The sequence below is a fragment of the Dermochelys coriacea genome, chromosome 1 (genome assembly GCF_009764565.3).
Source record: "Dermochelys coriacea isolate rDerCor1 chromosome 1, rDerCor1.pri.v4, whole genome shotgun sequence".
Lineage (NCBI taxonomy): Eukaryota > Metazoa > Chordata > Testudines > Dermochelyidae > Dermochelys > Dermochelys coriacea.
Window position 1 is genome coordinate 338,143,913 of NC_050068.2, and position 24,968 is coordinate 338,168,880.

General features: G+C 42.4%; 1 protein-coding gene and 2 long non-coding RNA genes across 4 annotated transcripts in view; 2 read left to right on the forward strand and 1 right to left on the reverse strand.

The window, feature by feature from the left end:
- LOC122456829 overlaps positions 1-13,321 on the forward strand; it is a 30,830-nt gene extending 17,509 nt beyond the window's left edge. The window contains exon 2 of the long non-coding RNA XR_006275918.1: positions 10,949-13,321. This is a non-coding gene — a long non-coding RNA (uncharacterized LOC122456829). The remainder of the gene's footprint in view (positions 1-10,948) is intronic.
- The window catches only part of FRMD4A (FERM domain containing 4A), a 545,903-nt gene that overhangs the window by 168,292 nt on the left and 352,643 nt on the right, over positions 1-24,968 (forward strand). The gene's annotated exons all lie outside the window — the stretch shown is intronic.
- LOC119848229 lies at positions 184-4,624 on the reverse strand. Its single transcript, XR_005290222.2, has 3 exons — positions 4,542-4,624; positions 3,791-3,842; positions 184-378 (listed from the first exon to the last, which is right to left on the reverse strand). It is a non-coding gene; the product is annotated as an uncharacterized LOC119848229 (long non-coding RNA).

A 24,968-nucleotide genomic window follows, 5' to 3' on the forward strand; every position in this document is an offset into this window, starting at 1 on the left:
GTAATAGATGCCTATGTGAGAGACCCAAAAATTGACCCTATAAAATCAGGACATCCGGTCACCCTCATTTTGTATATGTTGTATAGGCTTTAATCACAAAGCATGTCTGTGTATACAAGTACATTTGAATGTCCATTGCATCTATCACAATCTCTAAGCATGTTACAATTTTAAGGCCCACATTTTAACAAACTGCAATTAAAATATCATCTTCTTAAAAAAACAAACTTCCAAAAGTCTTGCCAGACCCAGCATAATCACCTTCATAGCCCAGGCAATAATCACATCATCCAGCTGCCATGAAAGACTACTTCACTTCAGAGCTTCCAGCATAATCGCCCCCTATTTCTACTGAATCTCTTTCCCCAGTCTTCCTGCCTAGGAAAAGCATGAGAAAACAGATTGCTTTAGCAGCAGGTTATAAACTAGCAAATCCCAACTCCAATGAACCAAGGCAAGAAGCCAGATCTTTAGCCATGGTCTTCTCACTGAGAGCATCTATATCTCAGCCCCTCTTCTATACCAGGGGCTGTTAGCTCCAGTGCTTGGGAGGATTGCATCTGCCACAGCATTGCACAAAGGTAGAGGCAGTCTCTCAGGTAGATTTTCCCTAATTACATGCTCAATCAATTCCAGTGATTTAAAGCAGTGAGCTAATTAAAAGGGAAAACATTAGTGTTTCATCTAAGGCTGGATCGCTGAATTGCTGGGTTTGGAGTAAGATTGTGGAAGTGAGTTGTTTTTTGCTTTTCTTTTTTTTTTTAAAAAAAAGACTTTATTAAGAAATTAATTCAGGTTGGATAAGGGAAATACTGTCTGATGCCACAGAAATTCCCTACCAGTGGTTCCAATGGGACTACTCAGTTGAGTAAGGGCTCTGTGATCTGATCCGCTAGGAGTATCTGAGGTATAAGGTTATACTCTGCATAAGTAAGGATGGCACAGTCTCGCCTGTAATGTTTTGTGGTCCTTGAAAATGGTTTGGGTGAGGTAGAAAGTTAAAAAGCATTAGAAGTTCACTGAATTTTATCTATCTCCTTATTACATCACCCTGTGATGGAGCTATATAAACCCCACACAGGCTGAAAAGGTTAATGAATTGTGCTCACTGCAATCAGCCCTGCCTGCTACACCTGTGAGTGGCAGGCCTGTAGGAAGGGGGATGAAAAGGGGAGAGCTGGTGCAGTTGTAGATAACTAGGAAGGAGAACAGATAAACTGCTCTCTGTTGAGAAGTGAAGGCTGGCTGGAAACCACACTTGAGAAACTGAGGCAGTAGCTGTGGCAGGGCTCTGTGCTGCAAGGAGGTGCATGGGCAGAGATGGACCCTAGTACCTTAGTAACAGTATTAATCCTCACGTGACAACTATCAAGTACAAAAGTGGTATCTTATCCCCATTTTGCAGATAGGGAACTAAAGTATTTGGTTAAGTTTGTGAATGAGCCAGGAATTAAACCTAGGTCTCAAGTCCTAGTCCCATCTTCTATCCACTAGACAATCCTTCCTACACATGGACTGCAACTGTAAGTATAAAATTAATAAGTTGGGGGTGACCCTCTGTGATGGGGTGGGGACTTGGCACCACAGCACCTCCTGCTGTTCGCTCTGGGAATTAGCTCAGTTCATGTGGAATGCCCTCTGCCAGTGGTGTCCCATCCAGCTCTCGCCCTAGATTGGCATCTCAACCAGCGTTGCTCCCAGCTTGCGGCATCCTCTTCAGGACACTGCCCTCTGGCAGTGCCTACTGCTCTGGTCTCAGCACCAAAGCTGGGGGTATCAGTAGTCCTTCTCTTCACCCCAGCCACAGTAGCCAACTACATCCCAAAGCCTAACCCCTTTTGGCAGGGGTCTGGTGCAGTCCATGATGGCCTCTTCTAACAGCAAGGTGGAAGTGCAAGGGGGGACGGGACCCAGGCCTGCCCTCTACTCCTGAGTCCCGACCCAGGGACCCTTTGACGGCAGCCTGCCTGCCCTCCTTCTCTCCCTTTGTCCATCTCTCTCCCTGGGCCGTTTCCCCTTTGCACCAGCTAGGCCCTTTTTCTCAGAGCCCACAGCCCAGCAGGTGCTGTGCCCTACCCTGCCAGTAAACCAAAACAGCCATTATTTGCCCAGCTGTATTTGGGAGTACCCCCTACCTGATAGTGATGTGTGAGCAGATGTTAATAGCTTTATCAAAAGAAAAAAATGTCCTAGTTCTTGTTTTTCCTATGGCTGACATGCTTACGGTGGAGTTTGCATATGTGGCCTTCCATGTTTGAAGTAACTTCTCTGTAAACTATAGTATTCCATACAAAAGCCTATATCTGACTAGTTTCAGAGTAGCAACCGTGTTAGACTGTATTCACAGAAAGAAAAGGAGGGCCTGTAGCACCTTAGACTTACAAATTTATTTGAGCATAAGTTTTTGTGAGCTACAGCTCACTTCATCAGATGCATTCAATGGACTAGCTTGTTTACAGTAACTTGGTGGGACAGTAGACAAATCTTTCTAAAACAACTTTATATTGTATATTTTTTTAAAGACATTTTAATACTTGTATAATAGTGGTTATTCTATCTTTATTGAATCGCACACGTTTTCTGGTGGTATTCACTACCTTGAGTGCTAATTTTCTAAGTAGCATGCACAATTTTGCTACCAAGGTAAAATGTCAAGGAGACGAAGCAGAAAATGTGACCTTTATTCACTGTTCTGTAATCTATGATGAGCTCTTTTGGCGTTCTAAAATATATAATTTTTTTTTTTTTTTTGCTTAGTCTACAGCTTTATCCCAGAGGAATAGGTTGGGGCTTTTTTTAAAGACATTCTTGACCAGATAGTAACTCTGTTCTGGTGCTTCAGAAACCACCAGCAGAAGCACCCCTAATTAACTAAATTATTTAAGGAATGGCAGTGTTTCTCATGGATACAAAGGATAAAGGGAAAGAGGAAGTGGAGGTAAAAACAAAAGAACATCTGAGATTACACCATATGGGCAGATACTCTGCTTGTTTAACTCTATTAAAGTCAGTGGAGTTATACTAGCAAGAAACTTGGCTAAAGACTGGCTGAATCAAAGGAAGGATAGAATTGATTCTGTTGATCATTTGTGGCCTTAAAACACTGTGGTGGAAGTCACAGAAAAGTAGGTAGAATCATAAATGACCCTTCATTGTCTCTGTCTGACCAGGTTGCACAGAAAAGCAAATACACATTCATTTCTCTTAGGCAGACAATTGTCTTAAAATGTGTTTGGCAAGCAATGCGTAACTCCAGCCCATATCAATAACTTTGTACACATGGTACATACATCATACAAGAATATTAATGATCATTGAGTTTAGTTTGCCAGTGATGTATTGCATGCCTCGTGTAGGGTATATACCACGACAACAGTGTTTTAGGTGTAGTGAGTACAACAGGCTGCTCAGTTCCTGACCCAGTAGTGAACACCCCAAAGTGCCATGTCTTTAGGTGGGGGATGTAAAGATTATACATTTAAAAACTATAAATCTTAGAAATGTTTGGGGGAAAGACTGAGTTACCAGTTAAACCTCCCCAGAAGCAAATCTGAACTCTGGTCATTTACATATGTTGGATGGAATGTATCTGTTCTCCTGCTCCATAAAATAAGTTCAGTACTTATCCTCCAACCCCAGAAATATCTGGCATGTGTGCCACTTCCCAGAGACAGGCAATACTTGGAGACATATGCAGCTGGAAGGCAGAAAGAAGTAGAGTAGGTGTAGTGCTACCGGGAGGGGGAGCATTATTATATAAATATCGGACCTCTCACCTCTTGCTACTCACCTGAGGGTTCTCTGTCACCCTCACTTCACCTTCACATAGGCTGGATTTTTGCCTAATTTGAACAAGATCATAACTAGTTGTGGGCCTTTCATTTGATTCAGCATTCAACCTGTTACAATGATGGCAACCCTCCTAATGTAACCACTGGTACTGAAGCCCCTACAGTGATCACTGTCACACTTTGAGACAAACCCCTCCGCTGCTCTAAATGGATGTAGTTCCATTAGTCAATGGAGTGACCCTGATTTTTACACCAGCTGAGGATCTGGTCCTTGGGTGAAATTATGCCCCTATTTGGATGTTCTGTATCGGGGGGGCAGGGGAGTGAGAGCAGGAGGGAGCAAGCTTTCCTTCTGACACCCTGTAGTAAAGTCAGGCAGCGGTTAGAGGCATAACCTGCCTTCCACCTGCACAATGGAGGTGGAAGCCATTAGCATTGCTAGTGGGGGGGGGGGGGGGAGCATCTGGGCAGGGCATAGGTGGAACGATGTCTGTTTCTTTCTTGCATGCCACAATGGCACCTCAGATCTAATAAAGGACACCTTGCCCTGCATCCCGCAGAAGCACTGTGGGGATGTAATGCCTCTTCCCAGCAGCATTCCCAACCCTGTGCCACCACCTCATTCCAAATGCACCTCAGCCTCAACCGAGGCATAGCTGAGCCCTCTGTTATACAGGGAATAATGGTTGACCTCCATGGGGCTACGCTGATTTGCACCAGCTGAGGATTTGCTCCAAAAAACATAGTTACCTGGAGGGGAAGAAGAAGAAGAACTTCTGTGACTACTCAGAGCTTCAACCAAGGAACCCCATACTCCTAATAGTAGCTTCTAATCACTCGGAAGTGCACAAATGCCTGCAGAATATTAAGCAGTAGATCCACAGCTGTTGAAAATTGCCATACTCCCTTTAAGCCCAGGAGCAATGATGACATGCATTAGCCCCTAAAAGTTGACCTTTTGGTCAACACTTTGCTTTCATCAGGGTTAAGAAGTTGATGAAGCCCTGCTCTGAATCTTGTCCATGTGCATAAGTGAGGAATGATCTTCCTGGTTAAAATAATTCCTTGATGAAATGCTAATGGCCTTCTCACCTGCACACAGAGAACATAGGATTGCAAGGGAAATACTGTTGAAGTAATACACTGCAAAGGATAATGCACTATGCACTTCTGCTGAAGTCTCCCACAGCATTTTATATAAAATGAAAAATTAAAAGTGGTGAGGGCCTTCCCTTAATTATACGGCTCCTGTCCAATATAAGTGCACTGACAAATCAAATACAATTGCTGGTATATGTGCCGAAAACATTTATCAAGAACTTAGTTGGTATTGGTGTGGATATAACATGTTGTTCCATAGGAAAATCCACTGTGATTTGGAATTAACCCTCTGGTACCAGGATTTTCTGGCTTGACATGCTAATGCATAGTGCTAATGATGGGCTCTCCAGACCTGCCTGTTCCAAGGGATTAATTAATAGCACCATGTGAAAGTGTTACACAATTTTTGCAGAAAGGAAAAAAGGGACAAAGGATTGTTTTGCTGAATGGGGATATTGGGGCTTGTGAGAGAGCTGAGGTGGCTGTAGTATAATAAAAATGCTTCTTGCCCAAGCAGACAAATATTCAAGTGTCTAGGATATCTTTAAGAAAACAAGTAAAAATCATATACATGAATAAAAGTGTGTGTGGGAGAGGGGAATAAAAGTCTTTGTCTTTGTGCTTGCTGCTTTGATATGGGAATGGTCTGCTTTGTAATGAGTTTGAGGCTCTGGGAGAAACTATCTGGGAGCCAGGGACATGCTTTCCATTGCTGAAAGCTGATCCCCTTTATTTTATTTTTTTTTTTTTAAAACTCTGCTTACCATTCAGAATGTACCTGTATGAAAAGGGCACTGCGCTTTGAATTGCACTTGGAACAAGTCACACAGAAAACTCTCTAAGGGCCAGCCCAGACTTAATCCTGATGCTGGACAAGACTTTATTGAGTTCAGAAGGGATTTTTCTTTTCTTCTTTAAGCTGAAATTCTAAACTGGCTAAAAGGGCTTTAATGCATCTCTCCAAATATTCTTCTAAAAGGAACACATCTCTGGAAGAAGTATGCCTTAGACGAGCAGTGCAAATATCACTCCCTCAATCGCTCACCAACATGCTTCTACGCTAATCTGGAGGGACCCCACCTCTAAGACTGAGAAGATAGTTCATGGCCAATTCAGTTATTGGCTTCTCTGAGCCTGCCAGTCCCTGCTGCTGTTGTACTGATAGTTTTGTGATGGAAATGCTTTATAGTAACATGCCCATTAAGAACTGGAGAAAGTCATAAATTCCAAGGCCAGAAGGGATCATTGTGATCCTACAGGCTGACCTCCTGTGGTAACACAGACCATACAGCATCCCCAGAATAATTCTTAGAGCAGAGCTTTTACAAAACATCCACTCTTGGTTTTCAAAACTGTCAGTGATGGAGAATACACCATGACCCTTGATGACTTGTTCCAATGGCTAATTATTCTCTATTAAAAATGTACACCTTATTTCCAGTCTGAATTTGTCTACTTTAATGTAATCCAATGGCTGGAAGTTTTCTCACCTAGACTGAAGATCCCATTATTAAATTTTTGTTCCCCATGTAAATACTTATAGATTGTAATCAAATCGCCCCTTAACCTTTTCTTTGTTTAAGCTACATAGATAGACTCAAGGAACTCAGTCACTATAAGGCATGTTTTTTAATTCTTTATTCATTCTCTTGGCTCTTCTCTGAACTCTCCAAAATTTCACCATCCTTCTTAAATTGTGGGCACCAGAACTGGACGTGGTATTCCAACAAAATTGCATCAGTGCCAAATTCAGAGGTAAAATAACCTCTCTACTCCTACTTGAGATTCCAGTGTTTATGCATTCAAGGACCACATTAGCCCTTTTGGCCGCAACATCACACTGGGAGCTCAGCTGATTATCCACCGTAACCCACAAATCTGTTTGAGTCCCTCTTTCCCATGATAAGAGCCCCCCATCCTGTAAGTATGACCTATGTTCTTTGTTCCCTAGATTATGTTTACATTTAGCCATATTGAAATGCATATTCTTTGCTTATGGCCAGTTACCAAGCAATTTTGGATCACTGTCAGTGACGTTTTAATGATGACCACTGGACATATGTACAGTATGGGTGGCCAAAATACAACCCGCAAGCCTACCCCTGGTCTGCAGCCTCCAAAATTCTTAATATGGCTCTGTAGCCCTTGGATACTACAGATCCTAACATGCACTGTTCTGCCTTGAACCAAGCCATCTTCATCTTGCTTCAAGATGAAACATATGCTGAGACGTGTAGTCCCTGCAGGATTCACGTGGCTAGTAAAGAAGAAGGTGGCTGCAATCTGCTAAGTTACATGTGAATTAAGCATAGCCCTTTGGCTTTTGTCATGCAGCAGTTAGGCAATATTTGACCAAAACTAATGTACAATGTGAATTCAGCAAGTTTGACTATGTATTGACTAACTTGGAATCCTAGATGGAAAAGTTCATTCCTACATTAACCCCACAGACACACACACGTTCTATTACAGACTACATTGCCACCAATTGTATTTTTAATTGTTGTGTTTAGACTATCTCATCGATCTAATCAAAGCTAAATAAGCCCTATGGTGTTTGGCACAATAACGTTTACTGAGGATGTTTCTTCAGTCTGCTGAGCTGCCACCAGTCAACAGCATAATGCTAGTGAGAGAGAGAGAGAGCATACCATACTTTAATACATTGGCTATTACTTTGGCCATTCTGAATATTATCACACAGGCATCAGAGAAGCAGTTTGGTGACATTATCAGTAATTACTCAATATGGTCATCACATTTGCGTACAAGAAAAGTAAAGCAACAGACTATCTATCAGCTCACAGAGTATTCATAGTTTGATCCTAGTAAGTGCTTTTGAATGTCATGGCAACCGTCCCATGAGCAACAATTTTGTACTTGATTGCTTCATGCTACATTCCTGATCGTGGCTGTGTTGCTCTATTAATTTAACTCTTTAAAATTTCATTTAAGTTATGCAAAACATGCAACATATATTTACTCATGCATCCTTTCTGAAATTTGATATAAGCCAACAGAACTGCAATGTGTAAAACACTGCACTGTATGCATAGCTGTTATGTAGCCTGTGAGGATCCTATGAACACTTGTAATATTGCTTCCTATATTTTTTAGAATGTGAATTTTGGAATTATGCATGGATGTTTACAATGAGACATTTCTGCTATATATATTTTGAAGATCAGACGCATCATCAACAGGAATAATCTGTCATGGCTTTCAGACGAGGAGAAATAATTGATCTTGATGACAATTGTTTAGGCTCCAGTCTAGCAAAATATTAAGTGTGTAAATAACTTGAACCACAAATGTCAATGGGATAGTATTGCCAGTTGCCATGAATAAGGCCCTGCAAAATCATGATTACTTTTTAAACCTGTTCCACTTTTTTTTGCCTCCTGCTTTTGGGGTTCACATTTTTCAAGCTTTCATCCAGAGCCATGAGGGTTAAATTTTTTTGACACCTCAGATTGACATGTGATTTGCAGGGCTCTAATTGCCAGGACTTGAAAGGGGAAAAAATTAGATATCACAAGGCCTATGACAAAAAATCACAAGAGTTGGCAACACTCATGGGACCACTCACTTGCTTAAAGTTAAGCAAGTGCTCTGTTGGATTAGGACCTACATAGCCCCTTATTATGAAGACGTATGCTCTTGTGGTGAAGACCCAGGGCTAGGAATGAGGAAACCTGGGTTTTTTGTGGCACTGTCAAATCTCAGAAGTCACTTATGCCAAAATCTAGGCCTTATAGCTTAGACAAAATTGGTGTATCACTTTTTTTTTTTTTTTCAGTCATGTTAGCTCAGTTGAGTTCATGGATTTTTTTTTAAGGTCAGAAATCACCATTATGATTACCCAGTCTGTCCTTCTGCATAACACAAGCCAAAGAATCTCACCCAATAACTTTTGCACCAAGGCCATAACTTTGGTTTGAGCTATAGCATAGCTTTTGGAAAAAGATGTAGTCTAAGCCAAGGCTAGAAGTGATGGAGAATCTACCACATTCTTAGGTAAAGTGTGTGTGTGTGTTTGGTTTTTTAATGGTTAATTGCCTTTCCTGTTTAAAAATAAGTGCAGCTTCTTATTTCTAGTCTGAATTTGTTAGCTTCAGCTTCCAACCATTAGATCTTCTGCCTTTTTCTGCTAGATTACAGAGCTGCCTACTATCAAAAATCTCTTCCTCCATGTATGGGCTTGTGGACCATGATCAAGTCACTTATTCTTTTTCCCTTCAATAAACTAAATTAGCTTAGCACAATTGAAAAGACCCATTAAGATGCAAAGAAATGTGTTAGATGGCTGTGTTGTAGTGCTGGTTTCCACCAGTCTACAATACAGTTGTCTGGCTGCTTCTCAGAGTAAGACCCTAATTCTGGAATGACTGCATTTCACTCATCACTGTTTTCAAGGCCCAGATCTAGTGTGAGATGGACTTCAGATCAATCCCCCAATCAGAACACCCTGAAATTACAAGTTGTGGGGTAAAGGGGGCAGAGGGGGAATCCAATCCCAAATTCAGATGTGAATTTTCCAATGGTGCATATCTTTGTAGCTGAATCAAAATCCCAGATCCACCTCCTTTCCCCAAATCTAGTCAATTTCAGATCCCACTTTTTCAGTTCAATCCCCTCTCAATGAAATTCAAACAATTTCTGTAAAATTGCAGTGTTAAAGCTTTTTGCTTTCTTGTCTCTTTTTTAAAAAAAAGAAAGGCAAGACAGAGCTTCTACCTGTTATGAAAGTGAGAGGAGCAGGCATTGTGGCCTGCCTCAGATATGCTAAAATGTTTTGTGGAGAAATGTACAGACTAATCCCAGCATGAAACTGGTGTGGTATATAGATGCAGGATGGTGTTGTACTCAAGGCATAGGATTGGGAGATCTAAGGTAAAATCCTGGTTCCATTGAAACCTCTGGAGATTTGCTATTGACTTCCAATGAAACCCAAATTTCACCCCTCAGTTCTATTCCCAACTCCATTTAGATCCTTCCAGTATAATCTTATCAAGCCTTTCAATTGTAATTTCCTTGTGCCTCCGTTTCTCCATCTCTATAATGGAACTAATACATGATAGTGCTTAATTCTAGATCTGGGCAAAAAAAAATTTGGACACATTCTATTTGACCAAAAAAATGTAGTTTTGGTTGACCTGAAACGATTTGCGAATTTGACACACATAACTTTGGCCATTCCCAAAATGGTCAGAGGAGGGGATGGTGTTGCTTCAACCCCTTTACCCGCTTCCTCCATAATCTTTAGCCCAGTGGCACAGGCACTCATTTGCGATACAGGGAACCCAGTTTGAATCCATGGTCTGGATCAGAACCAAAGTGGACTCTTTCAATTCACCAAAAATTCAGAAAAATTTCAGATTTCCTTTGAGCTGAACAGAAATTTTGTTTTCAGTTTTTCAGCACTGCCATCAAAGTAAAAAATCAATGCTTTGCCCAGCTCTAATTATTTCCTTAATGAATGAAATTCACCCCATGCACAAAGCTGGCTGAAGGGCTATTAATCAATTAAGTGGTGCATAAATCTTGTGTCGGTCTTCTGTATAGGGGTGAATTTGGTTCTATCATTTGTAAAGTGCTTTGATATCCTCTTTGGAAAGGAGAGTTAATGACAAGGCTCTTTTGGTTTGGGTGGTGGTTGCCCATCACTGCATTAAGTCCACAAGTGGAAATCAAACTGCTTGGCTTCTAAAGGGGTTTTGGAGGTGTCAACCCATATTTTATAGCTATGGAGCAGATGTCCTATTTTGCCCTGGAGATCTCATTACTGCTCAAATATGTATATGCAGATTTTTTTTTTTACGTTCGCAAAGCAGCAGGTCCCTCCTCCCCCCACATAGTAACATTAACTGCTGGTGTCTCTAGAAATGTTTGTCAAAAAAAAATCTTCCAAATGTCTGTGCAAAGGGAAGTGTGTGTGTGGGGGAGTAAAAAAAAAAAAAAAAAAAAAGGTAAAAAGTATCAGTCTTTAATTACCAGATTATTTCATCTGCCCAGATATCTGTATGCACAATGTGGCTTCCTCTCTCATTTTTCAGGCTTTCAGTACCATTAATCAATGGAAGTCTTAAATGTGAAGGCAGACAGGTTGATTTCAGGTGTTGCATCATGGTAACCTGTCCTGTATATGCTGACCTGCTCCAGATCCCGGACAACCTATCACTGAGCACATCATTGTCAGAGCGCAAGGTTTGATTTAGAGATGAAACTCCTGGAAGGGAACCACCAGAAATTGACCATCTTCAAATGAACTGTGTGTATTTTGGCCAACTTGGGACCCAATCCTTTGTTCTTTTGCTACACAACTCCCATAGTGTGTTACAGAAATGCAGGAATGGGCTACTTCCCTAAATGCTGTGATAAAGAGAGAAATTCATAAACTGACCATGATTCAATGTTAGTTACTAAGAGCTAGATGGTGACTTGGATTATACCATCCAAGCAAAGGACGAAGAACATCCTTCATATCCCTGTGCAGGCTGCCTTAGACCTTGGCTCAGGGGTGCAGGCATAAGCAGGGCTATCCGCTTGCTCGCTCACTCCCTGGAGCTGTGGGCTGCAGAAAGGATGCCACTTTGTCTCAATCCCTTTTTAAATCAGGCCCAAAATCATTTCCCTGCTTTATACTCTCAACTTCCTGCTTAAACTGAACTTGGAAAATCTCCATATACAAAGCCACAATTGCCAACTTTCATGACTTTTATCACAAGCCCTCTGGTATTTGGTATCTTTACTCACGCCTCAGCTCCTGGAGTCATGTGACTAATGCTGAATCTTTTTTTATTTATTTATATATATATATGGTAAACCCTAGCCCTTGTGGTTTCAGAGGGTGACCCAAGCATAATCTAAAGTCTCAAGAGCCAGATGGCAAATGAAAAGGACTTGCATGTTATTTATATAAAAAAAAAAAACAAGGAGTCCTTGTGGCACCTTAGAGACTAACTAAATATGTTAGTCTCTAAGGTGCCACAAGGACTCCTCGTTTTTGCTGATACAGACCAACATGGCTACCACTTCAAAACCATTTTATTTTGTAAATTGCATGGAGTTTTTAAAGCCAATTCCATACCTTTGGAAGGCCTGACTCCTCCTAAGACTTGACAGTGTTGTAAAACTTTAGTAGTCATTCTGCTACAGGCATTCAAAGGGGGGTGAGGTGAAGTGGCACATTTGTTTGGTTCCTGTGCTGCCCTGAAGGCAACCTTGTGCCAGTTTCTTTCATTGCAATTTAGGATTATAAAATATGTAGCTGAATGGCTAGTAAGTTTTTTGGAATAGATTATTTTTAATTTTAGAAGGGGAGATTGTGGCCAACAAGGTTTCAACAAGTTTCCTCTGAGTGGCAATGTGCAGTGGCCTCTAAAGTGGAATTTTTTTTTTTGCAAAGGGTTTTAGGATAGAAAGACAAAATTCCTCCTCTCCTGTGCCAAAGTAACAGCCTCTTACTGTATGTATACACATCTGTAAGACAAGCTTGACTCTGATAGCTAAGAAGCTGCACTCTGATTATCAGTAAGAGCAGAGATGACTCAGTTCTAACACAGGTTAGAGATCATACCTTTTTAATTAGTCCAGCTCCAGATTATTAGGTGTCCTCTGATCAGTAATGATCAAAGAATGGCTGGTTCATGTCAGCAAATGACTCCGATAAACCAGACTCTCGTAAAATAAATTAGTTCTGTGGCACTTCTACCCTTATCTTTCTCCTCTCAGATTTTTTTTTTTAAAATCATATTTTGACATCTAAGAATGAATAGATGATATTCACAGCCTACCTTACTGATGTTTGATTTGTTTCTTCATTGCATCCACGGTACACCGGGCACCATCCAGAACATACAGACACATTTCCTACAATTAAGAACAAGAAGGTAAAAGGAAAGGAAACCTTCTAGCTAAGGCACTAGACTCAGATATGTGAGCTCAGTTCCTGGCTATATTTTTCCACAGGCTTCTTAATCTCTCTGTGCCTCAGTTCCCTGATGAGCATGATACTCTCACCTCTCTTGTCTGGCTTATCTATTGAAATTTTAAGCTCTTTGGAGCAGGTTCTCTCTCTGCTTGTGTGTACAATATCTGGCACAACAGCGCTAGTTCTCAGTTGGTCCCTCAACCTGCTGCTGTGCATCAGTGTATTTTTTGTGGTGACTGGCCATTTGGTGCCATGCATCTTCCTTTTGTGTTTATGCAACGTACTTTTGGGTTAATGTTGGGTTTGGGTTTTTTTTTAAACAAATCTTTTCACAATAAAACTCTAATTACAAGTTAACATTTATTTGATTCCTTGTGACAATACAGGTGACTCTGTAGACCACATTATGTTAAGGGAGTATGACTTGTATTAAAAAAAAATCATGTTTTTTGTTCATTTTCCTCTTAAATATATCCTCTTGTGACCATACCTACTACTTAAAATGTAGAATGGATTTTTTTTAAAAACCCTTTCTTTTTGAATAACACAAGTGTGTAAGATCCTTCCAGATTCTATAATCTCATGTAGTAATAAGGGGGTAGGTGGGGTAGGGAGGCTCTGACACCAATGGGAATTCTATCTGAATAATAGATGGAGAAAATAGAGTGCATGCATGTGCAATGCTGTGAGGAAGGCTGGATGACTTCACTTCTAAGGTAGTCATATTTATATTTTGGCCTAAACTTTAAACCAAATTCTCTGCAGATGCAAATCATTACCTTACAATTGTCTCAATTTGCCTCTTCTAAAAGTGTTTCAACACAGGGAGTCAGATCTTGTAAATACCTTTGCATGCAGAACTCCCACTGGAATCAGTCAGGAGTTTTTGTGAATATAGGTGTGGCAGGATCAGGCCCAGAACATTAAGTATCTGATCCAAAGCCCACTGTAATAAATGGAAAGACTCCCATTGACTTAGAGCTCTTGGATGAGACCTTAACTGAACAGCATTTCTTGTATTGACATTCTTTGGCTTGAAAGGCCCAATGGAAACTGACAAGCTAATGAATGTGTCAGTTGTAATTGAAAGATCTTGATTTGGGGGGAAAAAAGCTCTTATGTGGTGGGGTAATGACATTTGCTCTTACTTATTTACATATATACACCCCTCTCTGTAGATTTGAATCAAAACTTTTGATTGAAGGAAAAAATCAATGAGAGCAATCTTGGTTCTAGCAGAGAGCAAAGAAATGTACCAGCTTGGAGCTATCATTGTAATAAACATTTTTCTGAACCTATAATGTGGCTTAGATTAATAGAACAATTGCTGGGAAGCAAGGGAGAAATATGGAATAGTATCACTTTAACATTTATAGAATGCCTCTCTTGAAACAATTTCTAAATGCATTCATTAAACATTGCAACAATCCCATGAGCAGTATTATCCCCATTTTACGTGTGGGGAATCTAAAGCACAGTGGTCAAGTCTGAGGCTACATAATGAGTCATTGGCAGAGCCAGTAATGACAGTCAGAATCTCCACTTCTCACAGATGTGTCCTAGCCATTAGATGATGCTCCCTTCCCATAATGTAATGAGTGTGTTTGTTTAGTGCCCAAACTTTCTCTTACGTTCTCTGCATGTGGAACTCCCAGTAAAATCAATGGGTGTTCTTTGCACAAAGCATTCACAGCATAACCTTAGATGGTAGTTTGTATTTCATTACATTAAAGAATGGGTGAATTAGGTTGGAAGGCATAAGATCACCCACTTCCCCCATGTCAAACACACTGGTTTGTAAGGTTTATTTTTTCTCTGTTACTTGCTGTTTTTGCCTGACTTGTCACTTTTAGGTTTTGTCAAGGTGTAGAAAAATAAAGCAATAGGATATTGCAGAGTAACGGGGAGGATTTCCCTTGCTGTGTTTTCAGCTCAGGAGGTAGCCAGAAGTACCACATATCTGCAAATGAGCTGTTTTCATGAAATTTCCAGCCCAGCATTGTTTGTTTGTAAACCTGATAGTTCAATCATTCTTTTGATAAACCCTTAAAACATCTGAACTTAACTCCAATCACTGATTATCCACTATGAGATTCAATATTGGAACTACAACAATAAGGCTATTCTGATTAAACAACCCTAATATTGACCACATAACACTTCTGGCTACAAACCATGCCTCTTAACAACTGAAATCCCTTTCTGACAGTTTCTATTCAAAGCCACCATATTTAGTCTGTACATTTAATAGGAAAAGATGGCCTGGTGATTCAAGGTACAGGATTGGCTTCAGAGGTGGGGTCAGTTCCTGACCCTGCCACAAACCTCCTTTGTGTCCTTGAGGAGCAAGTCATTTAATCTCTGCCCTTCTGTTCCCTATCTGTAAAGTGGGAAGATTAATAACTTTCCCCCACTCATTTCTCTGTCTTGTTTAGATTGTAGGATCTTTGAGGCAGGGACTCTCTTACTTTGTGTTTGTAGAGCACCTACAACAATGGGGCACTGATCTCAGTAGGATTGCTGTCACACTCTAAATTCTTATGTACTATTTGTATATGTGATTATGCCAAGCCCACTAAGGTTAGAAGATTGAATTATAGCTTTTTATTATTTCCTTTTGGCTCTTCTCTGGCTGCTTGGATCTAAAACTTCAGCCTGTTGACATTAGTGGGCAATGAAAGCTGTGGGGAGAAGCTGCTTTGCACTGATTTTTGTGCATGCAAATGTAGTGCTGATTGAAGGCTCCTGGAATGAGCAGGAAATTCATCAAGCAGGGGCAGCATAGACAAAGAGTAGTTCAACATCAATGGCATATTCTATCTCTGGCATTTTTTTGTGAGACTAGCAAAGTGATTGCCAACTAATTTGGGTTTATTCAGTCATACCCCTACCTGTGTCTTGGGAGCAGGACTGAGATCTCTCTCTGTCATGCGCTTATCACCCTGGCATCTGGAATGAGCATTCCTTATAACAATCAAGCAATTAGGAGCCAAATTCTACTGTTGAATCCACAATTGTCTCCCTTGCTTTGTGGGAGACACTTGGACCTCCAAGGACTGAACTTGGACTCTAGTGCATGAGACCTGAAAAGAGCAATGTCCAGCATTGCACAGTTTTGTTCAATATCTTCATAAATGATCTGGAGGATGGTGTGGATTGCACTCTCAGCAAATTTGCGGATGATACTAAACTGGGAGGAGTGGTAGATACGCTGGAGGGGAGGGATAGGATACAGAAGGACCTAGACAAATTGGAAGATTGGGCCAAAAGAAATCTAATGAGGTTCAATAAGGATAAGTGCAGGGTCCTGCACTTAGGATGGAAGAATCCAATGCACCGCTACAGACTAGGGACCGAATGGCTCGGCAGCAGTTCTGCGGAAAAGGACCTAGGGGTGACAGTGGACGAGAAGCTGGATATGAGTCAGCAGTGTGCCCTTGTTGCCAAGAAGGCCAATGGCATTTTGGGATGTATAAGTAGGGGCATAGCGAGCAGATCGAGGGACGTGATCGTTCCCCTCTATTCGACACTGGTGAGGCCTCATCTGGAGTACTGTGTCCAGTTTTGGGCCCCACACTACAAGAAGGATGTGGATAAATTGGAAAGAGTACAGCGAAGGGCAACAAAAATGATTAGGGGTCTAGAGCACATGACTTATGAGGAGAGGCTGAGGGAGCTGGGATTGTTTAGTCTGCAGAAGAGAAGAATGAGGGGGGATTTGATAGCTGCTTTCAACTACCTGAAAGGGGGTTTCAAAGAGGATGGCTCTAGACTGTTCTCAATGGTAGCAGATGACCGAACGAGGAGTAATGGTCTCAAGTTGCAATGGGGGAGGTTTAGATTGGATATTAGGAAAAACTTTTTCACTAAGAGGGTGGTGAAACACTGGAATGCGTTACCTAGGGAGGTGGTAGAATCTCCTTCCTTAGAGGTTTTTAAGGTCAGGCTTGACAAAGCCCTGGCTAGGATGATTTAACTGGGACTTGGTCCTGCTTTGAGCAGGGGGTTGGACTAGATGACCTTCTGGGGTCCCTTCCAACCCTGATATTCTATGATTCTATGAGTTCCTACAGTCTATAGGAGGAGTTGTCCATTTGGCTCAGTTAGTAAAGCTCCTGCCTTTATTGACCCTAAGGATCACTGGTTTCAGTCTAGACTGCAAGGACACTCAAATGCCATGTCTACACAACCACTTTTGTGGGAAAAACTTGTCACTCAGGAGTGTGAAAAAACATAGCCTTGAGCAACATAAGTTACACCGCCAGAAGTGCCGGTGTGGACAGTCCCATGTCGGTGGGAGAACTCCTACCAACATAGCTAGCGCCTCTCAGGGAGGAGGGTTTTTATGCCGATGGGAGAGCTCTCTCCTGGCAGCATAGAGCATCTTCACCAGACATGCTAAAGAGGTGCAGCTGCATCGGTGCACCTGTGTTGATGTAGTGCTTCTAGTGTAGACTAGCCCTTACACTTTGCATTTAGCTGTGACACTGGAAGTGAAGACCTGAAGAAGAGCTCTCTCTAAGCTTGGAAGCTTGTTTCTCTCACCAACAGAAAGTTGGTCCAATAAAGGTTATTACCTCACCCACCTTGTGAGTGGCTAGGAATTAACCTAGAGAGACAAATGGAAGACACACAGCTCCTATTTAAAAGGAGAAGAGGAGGGATTTTTGTCTTGTTTAATATTTTTCATTCAAGCCCTGTTATATTTACAAATCTAATTCAAACTGTACAGAGTATTCCAACATGCTTTTTGTAAAATGACTTTTTTTTTCAAAGCATTTATAAACGTCTCTTAAAAGATGCACTCTATTATCTTCAAAAGCCATTTCTGTGGCAGAATTTCAAGCAGGCTCCCCTCCCCCCCGAGTCAATCTTTGGGTTGGAAAATGTTTAGCCCATTACCCATTAACAGTTTCCTCTGTGTCAAATCATTTGTTGTGGTTGCTTCACCACTGAAATTTGTATACATTTGAGACTGCTAATAAAAACAGCCCTTTACACCTAATTTAGCTGATTTAGTTCTAACTCTCTTGCAGCAGCCTCTAAAGTGCACAGTTACTTAAGGCTATCATTTTGAGAAGGTATTTAATTTAGATAGAAGCCAGACATGCAGGCTATTCTTATTAGGAGTCATTCTGCACTGTCCTTGTACAGTGTAATATATAATTAGTGCGCACTTAACCAGTGCAACTATTTAATAACCCCTTTGTGTGTTTCACATAATGATTATAATTATAGCCAGTGACTGAACACAGAAACAGAGCATACAACAGGATGTCCTTGCGTCTTAGAATGGGACAGATTTTAATAGTTTCTTACTGTAATCTGGAGCTGAAACTGCAAAGAATTCCAGGTATGGAGAGTCATGGTTCTAATTTCAGTCATTTTGTGTTTACACCCAGAGGGAAATCTAATTCTTTATAAAACTTTTCAAATAAAATAGGCCTGATTTTTTTTGTCTCACTGACGCAGGTGTAAATCGGGAGCAACTCCAATAAAGTGAATGCTGCTCTGCCGGTGATAAATCACAATATATGGGACACAATTAGACCCTAACAACTCAATACTAGAAGGTGCTGAGCAATCTTGTAATCTATTGAGCATTTTCACCACCTCTGGAAATCAACCAGAGGGGAAATGGAGTCTCAGGAGTGCTCAGCACCATGCAACATTGAGCACTGTCTTCACAATCACATCACAGTTTACATGTAAGGAATTAAACCTAGGCTCTGGTGATGGGAAGATTCACATTTACATCAATGGACTTTGCATGAGGCCTATAAGAATAGACTGTATACTGAATTTTCTTCTTTGTACCTGTAGAGGTCAAATTATAATGTCAGTGTTGTAAACAAAGAATATTTAGTTTTAATATGTGGGTTTTCAGTTTTTATGAACTGCTCACATATCAGCATATTGTTAATATATTCTGACACAGAGAACTCCTCAAACAATTCTGGATAAGGGTAAGAGTCTAGAGTGCATGTATCTCATGCCTAGAGGCATAAAACATTAGCCTCCAATGCCTCTAATTCTGCAAGTCTTGTTGCAGGAGATCTGAGGCATTAAAAAAGAGGACCGCAGAAGTATATAAAAAGATGGTTTTCTCTCTAGAATAGTTCTGAGGTTTTGTTAAACAAAAAAACAACTTTGTCAAATCAAGTTCACAACTTCTTAGAGCTAGGCAAATCCTCATTCCAGGAATGTGTTGGAAAATTTAGTTGCCTTCATTCCCTATTTACAAGCTGATTGTGGGTTGATCTGGCTTACTATTAATGAAAAGTTCTCCAACATAGTGTTGGACAACTTCTTAATAGAACATTTGTGTACCAGTCCTGTGGCAACTACAGTAGTTGGTTCCATGGAAAAGTGACATCAAAAAGTACTTAGATTTTTTTTCAAAAGGGTTGGCCCTAGCTGTGTCCCATTGAAGTCAGTTGTCAATGGGAGTTTTACTTCAAGGAGAGCAGAACAAGGCCAACACTGAGCACTTCTGAAAATCCCATCCTTGTATTTTCGGTTTCTTTTAATGTATCTTAGCAGATGGAAATGAGGAGGAGGAGACTATCCCATGTGACCAATCATCTCTCTCTGTAGAGCACCAGCAAGTTCTCTGTGGATCACTAGTGGTCCATGCACCACAGTTTGGGAATCACAATAGCAACACATTACTTAATGCATAAGTATTTGCCAACTAGTTGAAGCCGACAAACTTTAGTCAAGGGATTCTTCCCAAGTTACACACCTCAGGCCAATTGGAGTTGGCTATATTGTCACCAATGGAACTATATCAATTTACACCATTGGAGGGTCTGGTCCATTGACTGTACATGGTTCATTCTATGTATGTAATTAGCCACCCGAGTCACATAATATTCTTTACTTCTTCTTCCTTTTAAATGGGAGAATAATAAAGACCGATTAACAAATACTGTGGAGTCAGTCATGCTAAAATTCATGAAAACGCTCAAATTTCCTGGACATTCATGAATAGCTGTCAACTATTGAAATGCACTCAGACAATAAGTAATCTGACTCCAGCCAATAACCTTCAGCCTGAATGCCTTGCTTTTAGCCACAAAAGCCTGTGCAATCGCTTTTTTGTGTTATCCGCTCCGCTCTGTAGCTTAGCTCTGCAGCTTACTTTAGGCATAAACATTTTCTCCCAGCCTCCGTCTCTTTCAAGTGCTTCACTGACAACCTTGGATCACCTAATTTCATTCACTTCCTGATGAAGAGAAGAGGCTGGTGTTTAATATTTTCTCTGATCTCGTTGGAATGATAAATAGGGCTCAAGGTGTTTGTTTTTAATTGAGGGTCCTGAGCTGAAATAAAATACCTGCAAGCCTTTGAGTGAGCTGAGTTAGTGTGATACATTTTGTCAGTGTATCATTCTTTTTCATATGGAATTGGGGCCTCTTGCAATCAATGGAAAGACTTGACTTCCCTGAGCATTAAATCAGTGCCCAAGGGCCACATTTGTAAAGGTGCCTAAAGATGCCTAGGGAGGTGGTGGAATCTCCTTTCTTAGAAGTTTTTAAGGTCAGGCTTGACAAAGCTCTGGCTGGGATGATTTAGTTGGGGATTGGCCCTGCTTTGAGCAGGGGGTTGGACTAGATGACCTCCCGAGGTCCCTTCCAACCCTGATATTCTATGATGCAGATAGGCACTGAGTGGGATTTTTTTTTCTGCATCTTTAGGTGCTTAATTGCTTTACCAATCTGGCCTTCAGTGCTTGTGAAAGGCAATAGCCACAGAAAGTGGACAGTGCTGGCAGCAGCATTACAAGTTTGCCAGCGTGTCAGTCCTACACTGGAAGGATCTCCTCTATGGAAGGAAGAACAGATGATGCTCCCTGCCTATTATAAAACTATTTATAGTGCTGTAAATTTATGAAGTGCTGTAGAGACCTAAATAAACCCCCATCCCTTGCCCCATTAGATTAGGTATGACCAGGCCCAGGACAATAAAGGGGTGTGAGGATCTTCTGTGAAGAGAAGAAGGGTGGCTTGCATAGTTGAGTTCTAGGATGCTTAACAGATAAGAGCTAATCCTCTTGCACTTAAATCAACATTGCTGGGTTGAATGTGGGGTAATATGGATGCAATTCGACAGTATTGGCCTCCGGGAGCTATCCCACAGTGCTCCATTGTGACCGCTCTGGACAGCACTCTCAACTCAGATGCACTGGCCAGGTAGACAGGAAAAGCCCCGCGAACTTTTGAATTTGATTTCCTGTTTGGTCAGCGTGGCAAGCTGATCAGCACAGATGACTGTGTGCAGATCTCATCAGCAGAGGTGACCATGGAGTCCCAGAATAGCAAAAGAGCTCCAGCATGGATTGAACAGGAGGTACTGGAACTGATTGCTGTATGTGGAGAAGAATCCGTGCTATCAGAACTCCGCTCCAGAAGACAAAATGCAAAATATTTGAAAAAATCTCCAAGGGCATGAAGGACATAGGGTATAACAGGGACCTGCAGCAGTGCTGTGTGAAACTTAAGGAGCTCAGGCAGGCCTACCAAAGAGGCAAATGCCCACTCGGAGTCAGACCCCCCCAGACATGCAGCTTCTATGATAAGCTGCATGCAATTTTAGGGGGTGCCCCTACAACTACCCCACCCTATTCGTGGATTCTTGCAAGGGAGTCTCACCCAACAGGGATGAGAATTTTGGGGACAAGGAAGATGGCGCACATCAGGCAAGCAGAGAAACCGTTCTCCCCACAGTCAGGAACTGTTGGTCACTCTGAAGATAGTACCCTCCCAACCCAGGCTCCTGGACCTTGAAGGCAGAGAAGGCACCTCTGGTGAGTGTACCTTTTGTACATGTAATACATGGTTTAATTTGCCCAGAAGACTTGAGATGCATTCACGGCCAGTACAGCTACTGGAAAAGTCTGTTAACACGTCTGGGGATGGAGCGGAAATCCTCCAGGGACATCTCAAGGAAGCTCTCCTGGAGGTACTCCCAAAGCCTTTGCAAAAGGTTTCTAGGGAGGGCAGCCTTATTGCATCCTCCATGGTAGGACACTTTATCACAACAGGCCAGTAGCACATAGTCTGGAATGATTTCATAAGAAACCATAGCAGCATATGGTCCCGGTGTTTGCTGGTATTCAAGCAATATCTGTTCTTTATCTCTCTGTGTTATCCTCAGGAGTGGGATATCATTCATGGTCCCCTGGTTGAAATAGGGGAATTTTATTAAGGGGACATTTGGAAGTGGCCGTTCCCACTGGGCTGTTTGCCTGTGGCTGAAAAGAAATCATTTCCACTGTTAGCCACGTGGTGGGGGGAGGGGTGAAGTGATAATCCCAGAGAATTGGCGGGGGGGATTAGTTGAGTTTGTGGTTCATGTTAACCCAAAAACATCAGTCCCGCCTTTTAAATGGCCAGTGTCTTTTTAAATACTCTCCCTTTTTTCCTCCCGCAGCTGCAAATGTTTCAATGTTGCCATCTCTGTCCCAGAGGCTAGTGAAGATAAGAAGGTGGAAAAAAACACACTCGCAATGAAATGTTCTCTGAGCTCATTCAGTGCAGGAGTACTGCAAGAGCCCAGCAGAAGGCATGGAGGCAGACAATGTCAGAGGCCAGGAAAGCACAAAATGGAGCAACAGAGAGGTAGCGGCAGCATGATGAGGAGGCAGGATGCAATGCTGAGGCTACTGGAGGATCAAACTGATATGCTCTGGCATGTGGTTGAGGTACAGGAAAGGCACAGACTGCCACTGCAGCCTCTGTGTAATCAACCGCCCTCCTCACCCAGATGCCCAAGAACATGGCACCCAACCATCCCACCCCAGAGGACTGGCCAAGCAACAGAAGGCTGGCATTCAATAAGTTTTTGAAGTGCAGTGTGGCCTTGTCCTTCCCTCCTCCCCCACCCCTCCCTGGCTATCTTGGCAGTGATCCCCCTATTTGTGTGATGAATTAATAAAGAATGCATGAATTTGAAACAACAATGACTTTATTACCTCTGCAAGCAATGATCGAAGGGGGGAGGGGAGGGCGGCTGGCTTACAGGGAAGTAAAGTGAATCAAGGGGGCAGCTTTTCATCAAGGAGAAACAAACAGAAGAACAAACAAACTGGAGAAACCGTAGCCTGGCCAGCCATGAAACTGGTTTTCAAAGCTTCTCTGATGCACAGCGCACCCTGGTGTGCTCTTCTAACTACCCTGGTGTCTGGCTGCACATAATGAGCAGCCAGGCAATTTGCTTCAACTTGCCACCCTGCCATAAACGTCTTCCCCCTTACTCTCACGGATATTGTGAAGCACACAGCAAGCAGTAATAACAATGGGAAATTGGTTTCGCTGAGGTCTAACAGAGTCAGTAAACTGCACCAGTGCGCTTTTAAACTTCCAAATGCACATTCTACCACCATTCTGCACTTGCTCAGCCTGAAGTTGGACAGCTCCTGACTACTGTCCAGGCTGCCTGTGTGTGGTTTCATGAGCCATGGCATAAAGGGGTGAGCTGGATCCCCAAGGATAACTATAGGCATTTCAACATCCCCAACGGTTATTTTCTGGTCTGGAAAGTAAGTCCCTTGCTGCAGCTCTTCAGACAGACCAGAGTTCCTGAAGATGTGAGCGTCATGTATCTTTCCTGGCCATCCCACATTGAAGTTGGTGAAATGTCCTTTGTGATCCACCAGTACTTGCCTCACCATTAAAAAGTACCCCTTTCAGTTTATGTACTGGCTGCCTTGGTGCTCCAGTCCCAAAATAGGAATATGCATTTCGTCTATTGCCCCACCACAGTTGGGGAATCCCATTGCAGCAAAGCCATCCACTATGACCTACACATTTCCCAGAGTCACTATCCTTGATAGCAGCAGCTCAGTGATTGCATTGGCTACTTGGATCACAGTAGCCCCCACAGTAGATTTGCCCACTCCAAATTGATTCCCGACTACCTGGTAGCTGTCTGATGTTGCAAGCTTCCACAGGGCTATTGCCAATCGCTTCTGAACTGTGAGGGCTACTCTCATCTTAGTATTCTTGCACTTCAGGGCAGGGGAAAGCAAGTCACAAAGTTCCATGAAAGTGCCCTTATGCATCCGAAAGTTTTGCAGCCACTGGGAATCATCCCAGATTCACAACACTATGCAGTCCCACCAGTCTGTGCTTTTTTCCCCGGGCCCAGAATCAGTGTTCCACGGCATGAACGTGCCCCATTACCACCATGATGTCCAAATTGCCAGGGCCCGTGCTTTGAGAGAAGTCTGTCCATGTCCTCATCACTCTTGTCACCATGCTGCCATCGCCTCCTTGCCTGCTTTTGCAGGTTCTGGTTCTGCATTTCCTGCATGATGTGTGAGGTGTTTACAATGCTCATAACTGCCACAGTGATCTGAGTGGGCTCTATGCTTGCTGTGGCATGGCGTCTGCAGGACAGCAGAGTTGCAGGGGAAGCAGTGGTTGGATGACCAGTTTTGCAGACCTGCACCATCTGCTGCCAGGACACAACAGCTGAGCAGGCTGCACGCTTGCCATGGTATGGCGAGACGAGCAGGAGAGCAGAGTTGCAGCAGAAGTGGTGGATGACAACGGTCATATAGAGGACCTGTGAGACCACTAGGAGAGCAGAGTGGCAGCGGAAGCAATGGTCGGAAGACCAGTTTTTCCGACCTACTGCACCATCTGCTGCCAGAGCAGGAGAGCAGAGTGGCAGCGGAAGTGTTCATTCGATGATAATGGTTAGCAGTCCTACTGCACCGTCTGCTGAAAGCAGTATGGCACCCACACAGAAAAAAGGCACAAAACGATTGTCTACCATTGCTTTCACGGAGGGAGGGGCGACTGATGATGTACCCAAAACCACCTGTGACAATGTTTTTGCCCCATCAGGCATTGAGAGCTCAACCCAGAATTCAAATGGGCGGTGGAGACTGCAGGAACTGTGGGATAGCTACCCACAATGCAACGCTCCAAAAGTCAACGCTAGCCTCGGTACTGTGGATGCACTCCGCTGACTTAATGCACTTCGTGGGGACACACACGATTGTATAAAATCACTTTCTAAAAAATCGACTTCTATAAATTCAACCTAATTTCGTAGTGTAGACCTACCCTTAGAAAGACATCCTGTCTTGATATAAGGACTTCAAATGAGAGTCCACCATATCTCCAGGCAAG